The sequence below is a fragment of the Lagopus muta genome, chromosome 4, assembly GCF_023343835.1.
Source record: "Lagopus muta isolate bLagMut1 chromosome 4, bLagMut1 primary, whole genome shotgun sequence".
In the NCBI taxonomy this organism is placed as follows: Eukaryota; Metazoa; Chordata; class Aves; order Galliformes; family Phasianidae; genus Lagopus; species Lagopus muta.
In genome coordinates, this window is record NC_064436.1 from 22,601,016 (window position 1) to 22,615,013 (window position 13,998).

General features: G+C 35.0%; 1 long non-coding RNA gene across 1 annotated transcript; it reads right to left on the reverse strand.

The window, feature by feature from the left end:
* Positions 1 to 914: 914 nt before the first annotated feature.
* On the reverse strand, positions 915 to 13,294 carry LOC125692415 (uncharacterized). The gene is made up of 3 exons (XR_007376639.1): positions 13,241 to 13,294; positions 9,720 to 9,900; positions 915 to 1,025 (listed from the first exon to the last, which is right to left on the reverse strand). It is a non-coding gene; the product is annotated as an uncharacterized LOC125692415 (long non-coding RNA).
* Between the last annotated feature and the right edge of the window lie 704 nt (positions 13,295 to 13,998).

The window sequence follows — 13,998 nt, forward strand, 5'->3', positions numbered from 1 at the left end:
CTTCTTTTCATCTTACAGCCTATACCCTTCTAGTCCAAACAGTGAATCCTGTAACCATTACTGCTTGCATTCCCAACAGAAGAAAAATTCTAGCCAACGTATTCTCTTAATCAGTGTATAGCCTCCAGCAAAGTTCCAAGGAGTAGAATTTCATGCATTTTCACAAAAAAATATCAACAATTACTGTAAATTAACATCACATAAGACTTACATAACCCAAGTTTTGTATGTACAGAAAATGTTTTGTAGAAGATCGCGGTACTACACAATATGTTCATTGTAAGTGTAACAAAAAGAGACACATGACTCCATATTATTGCTTTTAAGTTATCAGAGGAATCGACTTGGTCATTTTGCCTTACCTAGATAGCAGCCTTAATGTTTAAAGACTAAGGTTTAACCTTTGTTGTTACTGAGACACTCAGTGTGCTACTGACTCAAAGTGCACTGTCCTCACCCATCCTGTCCATGGGTATTATTTTTGACTCTGTCTTGGCTTACAGGCCTGGTTTATTAGAGATGTCCTGGGCCAGTAAATCAGGAGCAAATGGCTTCACTAGGGAATCTCTGTAAGTAGACCATAATACGAATGAATCATTACATTGAAATTGAATTTATATGTTTATTAGATCTGGCAATGACTACCAGTACAATTTTTGAAAAAGATCTATTTCTATTTAATGCCACAATTTCAGTAAAAATCTCAAAGCAACATAATCTTTTCTCAAGAAAACCAAAATGTACTATCCTACAGTTTACTTCTATCTAACTCAGCATTTGTTTTTCCAGTGGTTTAATGAAAATTTTGCACTTGATGTCTACATGAAAACTGACATAGTGTTGGAATTCCAGATCAGGAGCCATATTACTCTGTGCACCCTTGTGGACAGTCACCAAGAACATCGTTTTCCTCTGTCTGACTTTCTTGGAGACCTCAGACCCGGCATACTCTCAATTCAATTTCCAGCAGGATCTGGACTCTATAAAATGTAATGTCCAGTGACCAGCAGACTTAGTTTTCATTTCTAGAAAGAAAGCAGAATCAGCTACCCGTTATATATATCTGCTTATTTAATAAAAAGTTGTTCAAACAGAAGAACTTCCAGTTTCCATTACATTGACCTTTAACTAGGCAGAGTTCTAAATAAATCTGTACTTGATATTTCCCAAAAACACCAAGTTCTCTGTAGCTCAGACTAGGAGGGAAATGGAAAATTGGAATATTTCCTTCTTTGTGTTTCTAGTTAGCATTGTTTTACTATACAGAAAATAGATTTGGGGTACAAACAGCATACACATGAAACACTGTATGTTTTATCTGAATGGTCTGTGTTCTGATGGCTGCCATGGGAATCTTCTGTCTTTATTTTAGAAAGCCAGCAAATACTCCATTAAGATACATCACCACAACATGTAACATGTATTAATTGAATTATTTTTTTTTAATTTCTGTGTAAAGAGAGAGGTAACTGAGGCTAATTAAAACAGATTAAAGCAAAGGAAAACAAAATAAAATGTTCACTGATTTGAAATAATTGCTTTGTGATATGCCTCAGTGTAATTTAGCTCTCCTGTGTCAAGGTCTCATGTCTGGCATTCAAATAGCAAAGAGTATTAAGCAGTTGAAAATAATGTTATTATCATGTCATGATACTCAGTATCTTAAAGGCAAAGGACTCAAAGTTTCAATTTATTTTCTGAAAATTCAATTTGAGTCAAAGCATTTTGGATATGACTTTCTAGAAAAATTATTGGGAACCTTGCCTTCAATATCAGCTAAGACAAAATGTCATTGATTTTTTCCAGGATGAAATCGGTATATCAGTATATAAAACATCATATGAAGCAGACATTTTTTGTATGCAAGGTATATGCTGGCTGTGCAATCTTGTGACAGAAGTCTCACTAAAGTTTTGAATAATTCCTTTAGATTTTATCAGTTATTAATGCGGCCTACCATCTCTTTTCATCTGCACAACAGAAAGTATTAAGATTGTACTGTGTATTTTTCCGTCGGTCTTTAAAATAGGCTTGAATGTCATAGACAATTAACAGATTTTTTTAACTTGATATAAATTATTACATTTTCCCACATAGAATATGTTACAAAACTTCTGGCAAATATTTCTTGTATGCCAGAAACCAACAGCTTCCTGAAGAAATTTCCCTTAAATTTTGCAAGATGATCTTTGCAGTATGCTTAACCTAAGCTCTTCTTTTCAGCTCGGTTTTGTCAGAAAGAATTATTGACATTCTTGAAGACTGGCAATATTCGCAGAATATACAGTAGTGTTTACTTTAAAAAATGAAACTGTTCAATCAAAGAAGGTAGACAGCTAGGACTTTCATCTAAGCCAAAGTCATCTCAATGGGAACTTTCCTGCCGTGCAATGTCCCATATTCTAAATTGTTACCATGCTGTGCCTGTCTTCTTATTTTTAGGTAACAGATGCAGCTCATTGCTTGGAATACAATTTACGGATTTTTATAATAGAGGTATGAATTATTAATCTGTCTTTCAGTTGTAACTTTTTGTGTATTGTAGCTTAGTAAATAATGATCAGGAAGAAATCAACAAGCACACTATGATATGCTTCCTAAAGTCAAGCAGGTATGTGAACAGAGTTAACAGAAATAGTATCTAGATGGATCATGGGCTTAATGACCACAGTAAAGATATATATCTAATGCCTTTCAGAAGCAAGATATTTTTCTGAAAGATAAAAAACGTATATATTCAGTCTAAAAACCTTCAAATCTCTGGAACGATCAACATCGTTAAAGCAGTACAGCGCTATTCTTATATAGCATTTCACATTAAAAAACAAGCAAATCACATACTTAAAACTATTTGAGCAGGCTTAATCAGGAAAGATTTAATAATGTGTATAGTTCTACATTTTTCTTACACAGGAATGATGATAAAAACTTACTCTGATATTAAAGAATGTCAAATGACATTTCCATAGTTTTTAGTGAATATCAATGTTATTTGTATGGAATATTGCATGCTATTATTATTATTTTTCTGTAACAATAAAAAATATTATTTTAAGATTTATCCCAGTGCCAGTTGAAATGGACACAATGTTAACTTCCATAGGCTTTGACTTGATCCTTAGAAAACAAATATCAAATGTTCCTGAAGCACTTGTCAGGAATTTGTATAAATTTAGATTGTGCTGATTAATCAGTAATACCTAGAATTTTTAGAAAACCTGACAGATACTCTGCAAGACTGATGTTCCTTGGAGTTATACATGCATACGTAAGTGTGCACAGACATGCAAATGATTTTTTGATGCAGAGATCTCCCAAGATGAAGAACTTTATTGTTATTTGAGGTCATGAATAAGATGTCATTAAAGATATTCTGAAAATTGAAAAACAACCACTTCTAAACAAAACAAAACAAAACAAACAAACAAACAAAAAAAAACAAAGCCACAAAAAACCAATAACGTCTTCGAAGATATGGCAAAGAAACAAAGAAGCTAGATTTCCTTCATGCCACTGGTCAATTAAAAAAAACCAACTAGATGAAAGAAACTTACACATTCTACGTTATATACATTATACTTTATATAATTATACACAATATGGCTTATATATAATCTCTGTCCCATTGCACTTCAGAGTTGGCCATGATGTTAGCCATTTGAAATACATATATATATATATATATATATATATATATATATATATACATATATTCCTTCAATTTGTTTCAGTGACAGCAGTATGATAGATCAAAATATTAAAAAAAAAATAAAAGCTTTAATTGGCCTTACTGTCACAGAAGCAAAGTACTGGTCTTGCTAGTTTAATCTTTATGACGATAGTAAGAATTTTTTATATTCCATAGAATTATATATTATCCTTTAATAATCTCCTAACATTATTGTTTTTTGATATTTCTATACCACTATATTTAAGACTGTGATATGTATAATGGAAAGATATGTCAGACATCTTTTGTACAATAGGACAAGAATAATCATAATCATGACCATATAGCACGACAGAGCAACACTGAACTATATATTCATAAATAAAAGCTTATAAAATATTGCATATAAAACACTAAGCAAAAGTGGCAGTACAATCTTAAAATCTCTCCCTCCTTTTTGCTAGTCTTATATTATTGTCAGTGTTGTAAAACAGATGATTTTTTGAGTGACCCTGAAAATATTCGGGTATTTTAGAGAACTTAAGCTGATACGTTTCCCAGTAGAAAATGAATAGTTCTTAGAATCCTGTCTTCAGGCAAGGACCTTTCAAAGCTGTTTTGCATTTTATTCATTTCACACCAACTGCATCTGATAATCTTTTCTATTATTTGGGGTTAGGAGTGCTTGAATACTCCCATGAGTTTCGAATTCAGATGTGCATGCAGGAATGTGGGTACAAAGTTTGCATACAATAACTTCCAGCTGTTTGTATGAATTTCAGTATGTTGGATAGGTTCAAAACAAGTTACGGATTTTCTGCACAAAACTTTCCACTTTCCAAATTCCTTCTGCAAGCATCTACCAGCAAATTTGGTATCCTTGTTAAGCACTAACATTAGAGAACTATGAGTAAATAATGAGCTAACAGTGTAAGGATCGTGTCAGAGTGCAAAATGAAAGCCTTAAAATCTCTTTCACATTTACTATTTTCTCAAGTTGGCATTAGCTTAAGGTATACTCTCAGTTGAGAATGGCCTTAACTTCTTCAATAGTTACAAACCTGTGAAGCATAGCAGCACTTGATCCTCAGCAATTTCCTTTGGCATGTTGTACAACTTGTCACAAATTTGCGAGTCTAGACAGAGCTGCTCATTTCAGCTCTCCTTCCTGGAAAGCCATCTCTGTATAAAAGCAAGTCACAGATATTTTTGCTTGAATCTTTGGTTGGCCACTGTTTGAAGTTTGTTTTTGGACCATGAGGTGCTATAAAGTAGATTTAATTAATAAGAAGAGATCACAGAAATTCTCTCATTATTCACATACAGGCATTGCTTTCACCCAGATTCCGCAAGCAGACTTAGTCTCTGAGTAAAGGAAAGATGCTAGACTGACACGGAAGTAGCTCCTAGCTGGGCTGTTGAGAATTTAGACAGCAAAACCCTTATGCTGCAGTGTCAGTGTAGTGCCGCAGTGATTTCAAAAATCCCAGCAAGAAGCAGCAGCAAAGCAGACTTCTTTATGATAGTCTATCAGCTTCACAAGCTCAGGAAAGCATTCTGAAATTATGCTGACATCTATCCATCCATCTATTTTTCTATCTATCTTTCTAACATTTTTCCCTCTGGCTCTAGTGTTTTTCAATGCAATCCAATACCTGCCATTAAATGTAAGATTTACTAACCAAGCGAAAAAGCCTTAAGACTGTTCTAATCAAAATTTAATGGTTGCCTTTAACTCAAAAGATCCATACAATTTATGTATTGGTCTACAGGATTAAAAAACAGTTTCCTTAATAATCTCTTTCCTTCATTTTCATTGGAACTCATTGCAAGATTCTCTGCAAGATTTTCTGACTCTGCACAGTGATGTGACAATAATAGTCCCCTAACTAGTTATTTCAATAAAAATATACATGAAATCTAAACAAAAATTGCATTAAAAGCATGGAAAAGGTGTAAAAAGATGCAGAGGAGCTTCTAATTACTAACACATTCAATAGCCTGCAGATGGAAAGAACAGCAGTCTTCATTCGTGATGCATGACTGCTCTGTTCCTTCCCTTTCCTCTGAGAAAAACTTAGCTCTCAGAATGAACACACCAGTCAACCAAGTACATACCAAATATTGCTTTTTAGACCAGCTTTTTCCCTTCTTAATTGTCCACAATATTTCACCTATCAATATCCTGAATTTCCTCAGAGATAAAAAGAAACCATCTAGACAGCATCCTCTGCCCACAGTAAAAATAGTAACCGCACTACACTATTAGAGAAACCAGAGCCTTATTTATTCATTTCACACTTGTTTTCTGGAGGAGACTGGTTTGTTTCTATCCCTGGAGGAAGCGCCTGGTATGAGGTTTGAAACGTCAGGGATAATTAAGACAAACTGTGCTTTTTTACCCCAACAAAAGAAATATATCTCTTAAAATAACTCCCCACTGAAATCTCTGAACAAAAACAGCCCAGTACTGTTGAGTTAGCTTGCAATGCTAAATCAATTGTCAGCATTAGTAAGGCTCTGAACTGGAGCATCTTACAGTTTTCATTGCAATCCAGCAGCTACTGTGCTACCAGCAGGTACAACTACAGATAGAATGCTGAATAGTCAGATGCGAAAGCACCAGTATGGATATCAAATAAAAAGATGTACGGCAAAGATGTTTATGTCTCAGAAACTGCTTGTATAATTACTCTCAGGCCAAAGTTTAGACCTCAGAGGCATTCAATATTGTATCTCATTTAGTCATTGTAGTACCAGTAGGCATTAAGCAGAGCTAGAGTTCATGCCCACTTAAGAATTGTGCCAATTACTGTATCTTCTGCACACTTAGCTCTCCACTACACCATAAAAGTGTATCTAAGAAACACTAAGCAACACTCTACCAAACAGAATTCTTATCAGCTGTCTGCCTCATGTTTGTCCATCAAGCATTAAGATGGGAAGAGTACAATTTTTCTCATATAGTCACTCATTAAATCACCTTCAAGCACCAAACAAACTAAAAAATCTTTTTTTGTTTGTTTGTTTTTGAAAATGTCTCCTCACACTAGGTTGTTACATTGGTTTGAGCTTCAAGCTGGCAGTGCTCGGTCCTCCAGCAATAAAAAATAAAACTTGGATTCCAGGGTCAGTAACCATGTGATTTTAATCTCTTCGTGGAGCTTTCTCCAGTATGAATAGTACTTTGCTTCTAGTTTTGCTGGTACTTTTTCTTAATGTTCAAGCCTTTTTGTGTATAAATAGGATATGTAATAAACTTTTTTTTTAATTCAAATTTTAGTTATTTTTTGGTTGTTGTTTTTGCTTTTCTTTTTTGTTTCTTTGTTGTTTTTTTTTTTTTTGTTTGTTTGTTTGTTTTTCCTCTAGTCGTCAAAGTGAACATATTCTCTTGCTTCAGAAATTTCTTTTCTGGACTGATACCAGTAAATCTGTAAGGTATAGGGATACAATGTTACGGTCTCTTGGGAAAACAAACGTCGTCACTCTAAACACCCTCTACCAGGTCTCCTTCCTTACACCAGTCTTATTTCCTGAGCACGATGCCATGCAGTACAGGATATTCTTTGACCTGTCTGGGTCAGCTTCCCTGGATGTATCCTGTCCCACTCTTTGTGCGCACTCTGCTCCTCACTGACATGACAGTACAAGGAGCAGAGAATTCCCTGGTTCTGTGTAAGCATTTCTCTGCAGAAACTAAGCCCTGGTTTTGACTGGCATAGTGTTCATTTTCTTTATGGAAGCTTGTATGATGTTGCGTTTGAGATTTGTGGAAAAAAAGTCATGATAACACACAGACATTTTTGTTACAGTAAAATCACACACAAGATGTTAAAAAAGCTGATTGCTATACAAGCAATTTGTTTATATTTCTAAAGATCTGTCTTATCACATTACTTCTACACAAAATGAATGAAAACTGGAAGGAAAGCTCTAAAAATACTAAGGGGAAACTGCATTAGCATATTTTGTAATTGTGCTGGTGTATAGAAATTCTGGAAGGTTGTTCACAATGAACTTGGTTCAAAGTTTAGACAGTGTTCAATACTTCCTGCAGCCTTAGTTGCCATGTTACCGGCAATGGTGATGTAGCTGACAAGGCTCCCTCTTAGATGCAGAGACTTGGGGATTTAGACCACCGCAACAATTGTACAGTGTTCAGGGGATTGCTTAAGAGGGTTAATAGGAAAATGTTGAAAAAAGGCCTGCCCCCTCTTCAGTTGTCTCTTTTCTCTCTTTGTAACACAGGTATTTCTGCCAGGAAAGGTGGCAGTGCTGTCCTTACCCCACTCTTTTGGACACACAATAGCTCTCCTGGAAAGGTGATGAAGAGTGAGAGAGATAATCCTTATTCTTCACATCCTGCAGGATTGCTTTACTCTTGCCTTTGTATAAGGAGTGTGGCATGACAACCGTTATTATTCTTTCCTTCAGCAGTTGCGTTTTAAGAAAAAGAAGGGATCTATCTGTTTATCTGACAGTTCTCTCAGACTAGACACACTCAACGATACCAGCTGGAACAGGTTCCTCCTCTCACAGAAAAACTAGCAAATTTTGTATCCTAGAGAAATTTAGACATGCTCACTGTTGAATGGTTTGATTATGTCAAGCTGTAGGTTCTTCTTTGGACATTAAATCCCTACATCAGGATGACAGCTGACTGTAAGTTTTAAGGCTAACTATTTACATTTAAGATCCTAATATCACATAGGAAATCTCAGTATGTCAGTGGATCTGTCCCCCAGTAGCCTTGAGCTTGATAACTCCACTCCTAAAATGATATCCTTGCAACAGGTGCCAGTATCACAACAGTTCATTGTTAAGATAAAGTCTGTAAAATGCAGTAGTACTGTGAGAAAAAGGATTACTTTAGAAAGTGGCAAGAGCTGAGACTGTCTTAAGTGCTCTTGGGTTTCTCAAGGCTTCATAATATTTACTTGCTTTTCTCATCAGAGGTGCTTCTAATTCATGTCATGTTTAATAAATTAAAACCATGACAGCTTCACTAATTCATATTAATGTTTCCATTTGAAATACGTACAAAAGCCATTAGCAGATACAGTGGCACATCCATGCATACCTCAGTTGTTGTTCTAGGATGGATCAGATATCATTGAGCTTTGAAGGGTGGCTAAAGATAAAAAGCATATTAAATTTACTACAGTTTCTTTCATGTCTGACCATAGTCTTTTTTTTGTGCATGTAAGCACCTAAAAATGGTGCTGGAATAATCTAGAATCTGACTTCACATGAAGAACAGCAGTACTCATCTGAGATGTAAAGTCTGGCTTTAGTGCTCATGTCAGCATTAGCAATAAATAACCTTTTCAGAAATAGGAAGAAGGAAAGCATTAGAGAAGCTGTGGGAATTATAAGCTGTGGAACCATGAAAAGGTCTTTCCCCCATGCGTGCTGAATGCAGCACATAGTTGCCAGCTGTGTGTAGAAAGGAGTGAAAAAAGTTGCATATGCAGGAACTTCTTTACAAAAGAAAATCTTTTTGTAGCGTTGTCTTATGAAACAAAATGAAGACAAAGCACCTTTGGACTGGGTATTTGCAAATAGTAACTGAAAACTTCAGCTACCCTGTATTCAGTACGGACAGAGAGAATACTAACAACTTGTGACATCTTGAGGTCATCTGATGATTCTGAGAGAAAAGTGATAACATTAGCCAAGGAATTCAATGAATTTGCATGCTGGAAAAAGAAAATGAAATTGCAAAGCTGACAAGAAATGTTTAGACTTGTATTAGAGTAGAGGTGGCTGAGAACAGTTAAGACAGCTGGCCATGCAAAAAAAAAAAAAAAAAAAAAAAAAAAAAAAATTAAGGCTGTTTAGCTGGCCATACATTTAAGAACAGGATTATTTCTTTTTGGTAGAAGAAGAAAGCAATATTTTACACATGATTGTATTCAGAATTGTCATAATCCTAATAGTAGGCATGTAATATTGCCCTTCAAAGAGTAGAGTAGGAGAAAAACAGTGATTTAGATGGTGAGATGTCCTTGTGGAGAAGCCAGTAATACTCTGAACTTGTGAGATTTACCTTACAAGATCCAGAAGGATTCTAATGAAGATAGGAATATACCAGTGCTTGATGGATAATTTCAGGACACCAGTTTTCTTTGCCAGTGCATATTCTTTAATGTCTTGGCAGCTTGCAAGGCTCTTTCTAGCAAATCCTATTGCACATATCTCAGCGTTGAAAAATTCTTATGAAAGTGTATCTGCCAAGATTACAAAAAAAATATCTCCAGTTCTACCATAACTCTTGAATACTTATTGTCTGAAATCTGTACTAGAACAATTAATCCCAGCAGAAAACACTGCCCCAAATTTAATCCATGACAAAAATTTCATTAAAAGCATGTTATGGTTGAAATTATGTCTATTACTTAAGGATAAATGAACTACAAGGATGTTGCTGCTATCCCAAAATCAAACATTATGAACTGAGGAGAGCTAGATTTAAGACTAAGCTTAAAACAACTTACTGAAAACAACTCAGTTATGACAGTTAAACATTGTTATTTATTATATTTATTAAACATTGTAATATTTTTAATAAAGTATTGTTAGGTTTTGGAGCTCAAATAAAATTTAAACATTTCATCCTCATTCTGCTGTACCATATAATTTATAATGACAAGCCACAACCAGACATTTCCCTTCATATAGAAAAGTTTCTTGCGTACAACAAACCTCATCATTTAAATGCTTTTCAGCTTTTCAAGACCATTGTTTCAAAAGAGGTTGAGTATGCTCATTTAACTTCTTCAAGTTATCAAATGTTGTAGTATTTCACAAGATTTTTTTTAACGTAGTTCCAGCTATATCAAACCAGTTAGTCTCCTAACAAAAATTTAAAAAGTGTAAAAGTATTCCTAAGGTCAAATGTTTGGTACTTAATGGTCTGTAAGTTCTTTCATGCAATGGGGATGAAGGAACATATGGTTTAGTTCAAAGTCTGACTGAAGTTTAATTGCATTGATGTTTTTTTGTCTTTTAATCAAGTGAACAAAGTTGACGTATCTTCTGAGGCTAGAGAGAATTTACAGAAAGAGTAGAGAACAACTAGATATTTTGCAGACCTCACCTACATAAAATAAAAAAAACACTGAGTTTCTATTTGGCAATACAATTAAGGCCTCCAGGAAAATTTATAATATTAGCTAGAGCTCTTATCCTTATTAGCAAGCTAATCTTGACAGCGATTCATTACCTGCCTGTTATACTCTATCTATGCACATTTGCACATTCTTTATTGGTAATGATGAGGAAGTTAATTTGTGAACAAGGGGAGGAACTATTTTTTTCAGAACAAAAGGTGTATGGAACAAAAATTTCTTATCTGAAAAATAGTTCCCAGTGTCTCATCCCAGAAAACAAAATGACAAAAAAAAAAAAAAAAAAAAAAAAAGTAGAAGAGTAAAGATTATTTGTTTGCTGAAAAGTTTACACATATGAGCTATCGACCTTGCCTGTTAGATGTTAGCCTACATCTGGAGGTCAGTAAGGGAGCAAAACTAATCACCTTGTTAGTGAACATTCCCCTGGTTTGCATTATTTAAATGTACTCTTAATGAATGTCCATCTCTTTTCCAGAAAAACTAATGTTCAAGATATGTAAGCAGATGGGTATAAAATTGAGATGAAATCAGACACCACCACAGCATTCAGAATTTGTTCTGGATTCAAATAGCCTTTAGTATGCACAAATCATTAAAGTGCCAATCTATGCCTGAGGTGTATAAGGCTTGCTTCAATATTTTATAGGAGAGATTTTGATCTATGATTTATCAGTCAACAGACAGCACTAAGGGCATTTTTTTTTTTTTTTTTTTTTTTTTTTAAATTTCGAATCAATTACTCTCTTGGTAGATAGTTTTTTCTACCTCCACTTCTGCCATTGAAAAAAGAAAAGTTTGGTACATGCCTGTCAAGGTGAGTGACCAGCAATACAACTAATATAAAATGCAGGTTTTCTTCTGAACTGAATAAAATATCTGCACAGCACAAATGATTGGACATAACACTTCTTTCGGTTTTCAGGTGCCGTTCAATCCTGTCATATTTCTGACTTACCCTATTTTCCTCCTCTGTCATTAAATACTGCTTCCTCCCCCGTCTTTGAAACTTACAAATTACATAGGCAAATACTTGACAAGCCCAACAGTTTTCCATTCCTAGTATTTTCATCTGCAAATGTATAACAAGTCACTGCTGTCAGTATATACTTTGCAATCTGCAGCAATTTCTAACTGAAAATCATTAGATGAACTGAGCACTGCTACCATTGCTGCTTGTTTGAGAAAGTAATTAATCTGAAAAAGCAATATCATGGTTTCAGATTTTATAGTGAAACTCATTTATTTCTGAACTATTCAAGAAAAAACACTATCAAGCATATAAAATTCTTGCCTCTTATCTGAACACCAGGTGTTCTCAGACTGCAGCATATTGCTTTCAGGTTTTCTAGGAGCTGTAAGTGAAAAGTTTTACCTTACTGTATGAAACAAAAAATTTTAGTCCACCCATAGAATTGTGATATTTAATATTTTTATATTCAGATGGAATTCTCTGCCTTTTGATATGTAGGTACCAATGTAGGTACTTCTGAGAAGCCTCTCGTATTGAACTGGAATGCCTGAACATCCTGCACTCTAACAGGAAGTCATAATCTAGAGTATTTTCCAGGAGCTCTTTTGCAAGAGTCTGTTTAGGAGAAGTATCATCCTGTCATCTTTGTTTCAAATAGCTTAGAAGAAATGGAAGAGAAAATAAAGGATCAAAAACTTTTTCTCAGTGCTCTCAAGCTTGTATGAACTTGTGATGGTATCCCAGCCTTCCAGATAGTTCCCAGAAAAGGTAGAAAGAGGCTATGCTGTTCTAGAGATTACTGCCTCTAAAATCTAGCAGCCAGTACTAACCAGGAAATAAATGGGTAAAAATTTTAAAATTAAAAATTTTGCTATCCTTGGAGAGCAGTAATTTTGGAAAATTCTCCATGTGAGAGTTCACAGTAGTATTGTCTCAGTTTAGCTCAAACAAGCACTGCACTTAAAGTTGTTCTTGACTGTATATAGATGAAATAATCCTGAAATAATTCTTTTCTTCCTTTGAACTACACAGACAAAATAGGAATTACAGAATCCAGTTGTATGTCACCAAAGTAAAGCCTGAAGCAAACTTGAACTTGATTCCTTACACATAGCTGCCGTTTTCTATAATATTACTAAAAAGCCTTTCCAGGAGTTGAAGGAACATACTGATGCCTCTGGCTAATGGATGTTAGGGTCTGCACTCAATAGGGAGATCATTACAGGTAGTGTAATTTTATTAAGGCAAGGCCAGGGAGGAGGAGAGGTGTACTTTCCTCCTGAACAGCTCCAATATTCTCCAGCATCCAATCTCAGTGGAGAAGTTTTTATGAGGTCCTATTTATAACAAAGCTTCTTCGTGACAAAAGATTATTATGTATACGGCAAAAGAAAGCAAAGTACCCTCTAATGGGATACAAGTATTGTAGAGTAACAGCAGGTAACGAAGAAAAAAAAATTAGCTCACCTTTTCCAAAAAGAAGCAAGAGCTTGAGAAAAACACTCTCAAGGATAGAGATAGTACTCCTACTGCTGCTAACCCTTAAATGAGGGTGAGGAGGGGTGATTTGTGGCTACACTCCTTTCAGTCACTCAGGTGCATTGCTTGCACCTGAGCTCCCTGTGTCAGCCACGCCTTCTCACCTGGTCCAGGTGAGAAGGCTCAACCATTGGTCCAGACTGTGAGCAGGCAATTCTGCTGCATTGTGGAAATTCTATTACTAGGAAAATGTTTTATTTTCTTCCTGCATGTGCCAATAATGAGGTAGCCGTATATATTATTCACATAACTAATTCTGTGTAGTAACAAACCTTGTGCTTTTTAGAGACCAGAATCTTGTACAGCAAGGCCCACAATTTCTTTATCACTTGAAAAAAATGTAAAACTGTCCAGTAATGTCAAGAAGCTCGACTTGTAAACCAAATATGGGTAAACTCCTGGTCAAGAAATGTTATTATGTTAAAATAGTATCTTTAGAAAGTCTGAAAGAAAAGCAAATCTCTTTGCAGTGTAATTTACCACCTGCATAGATGTTTCCTGATGAGAGGTGCAATCACATTTATTTTGAAGCTTCATTACTAGTAAGGTGATAACAAAATGTTGAGTGTTATATTTCTTATGAAGAGATACATTGTAAATATGTATTTTCAAAGCAGATACAGTGCTGGTAGATACAGAACTTTCATATGGATTTCACACATATTTTTCATACATTATTATGTGAA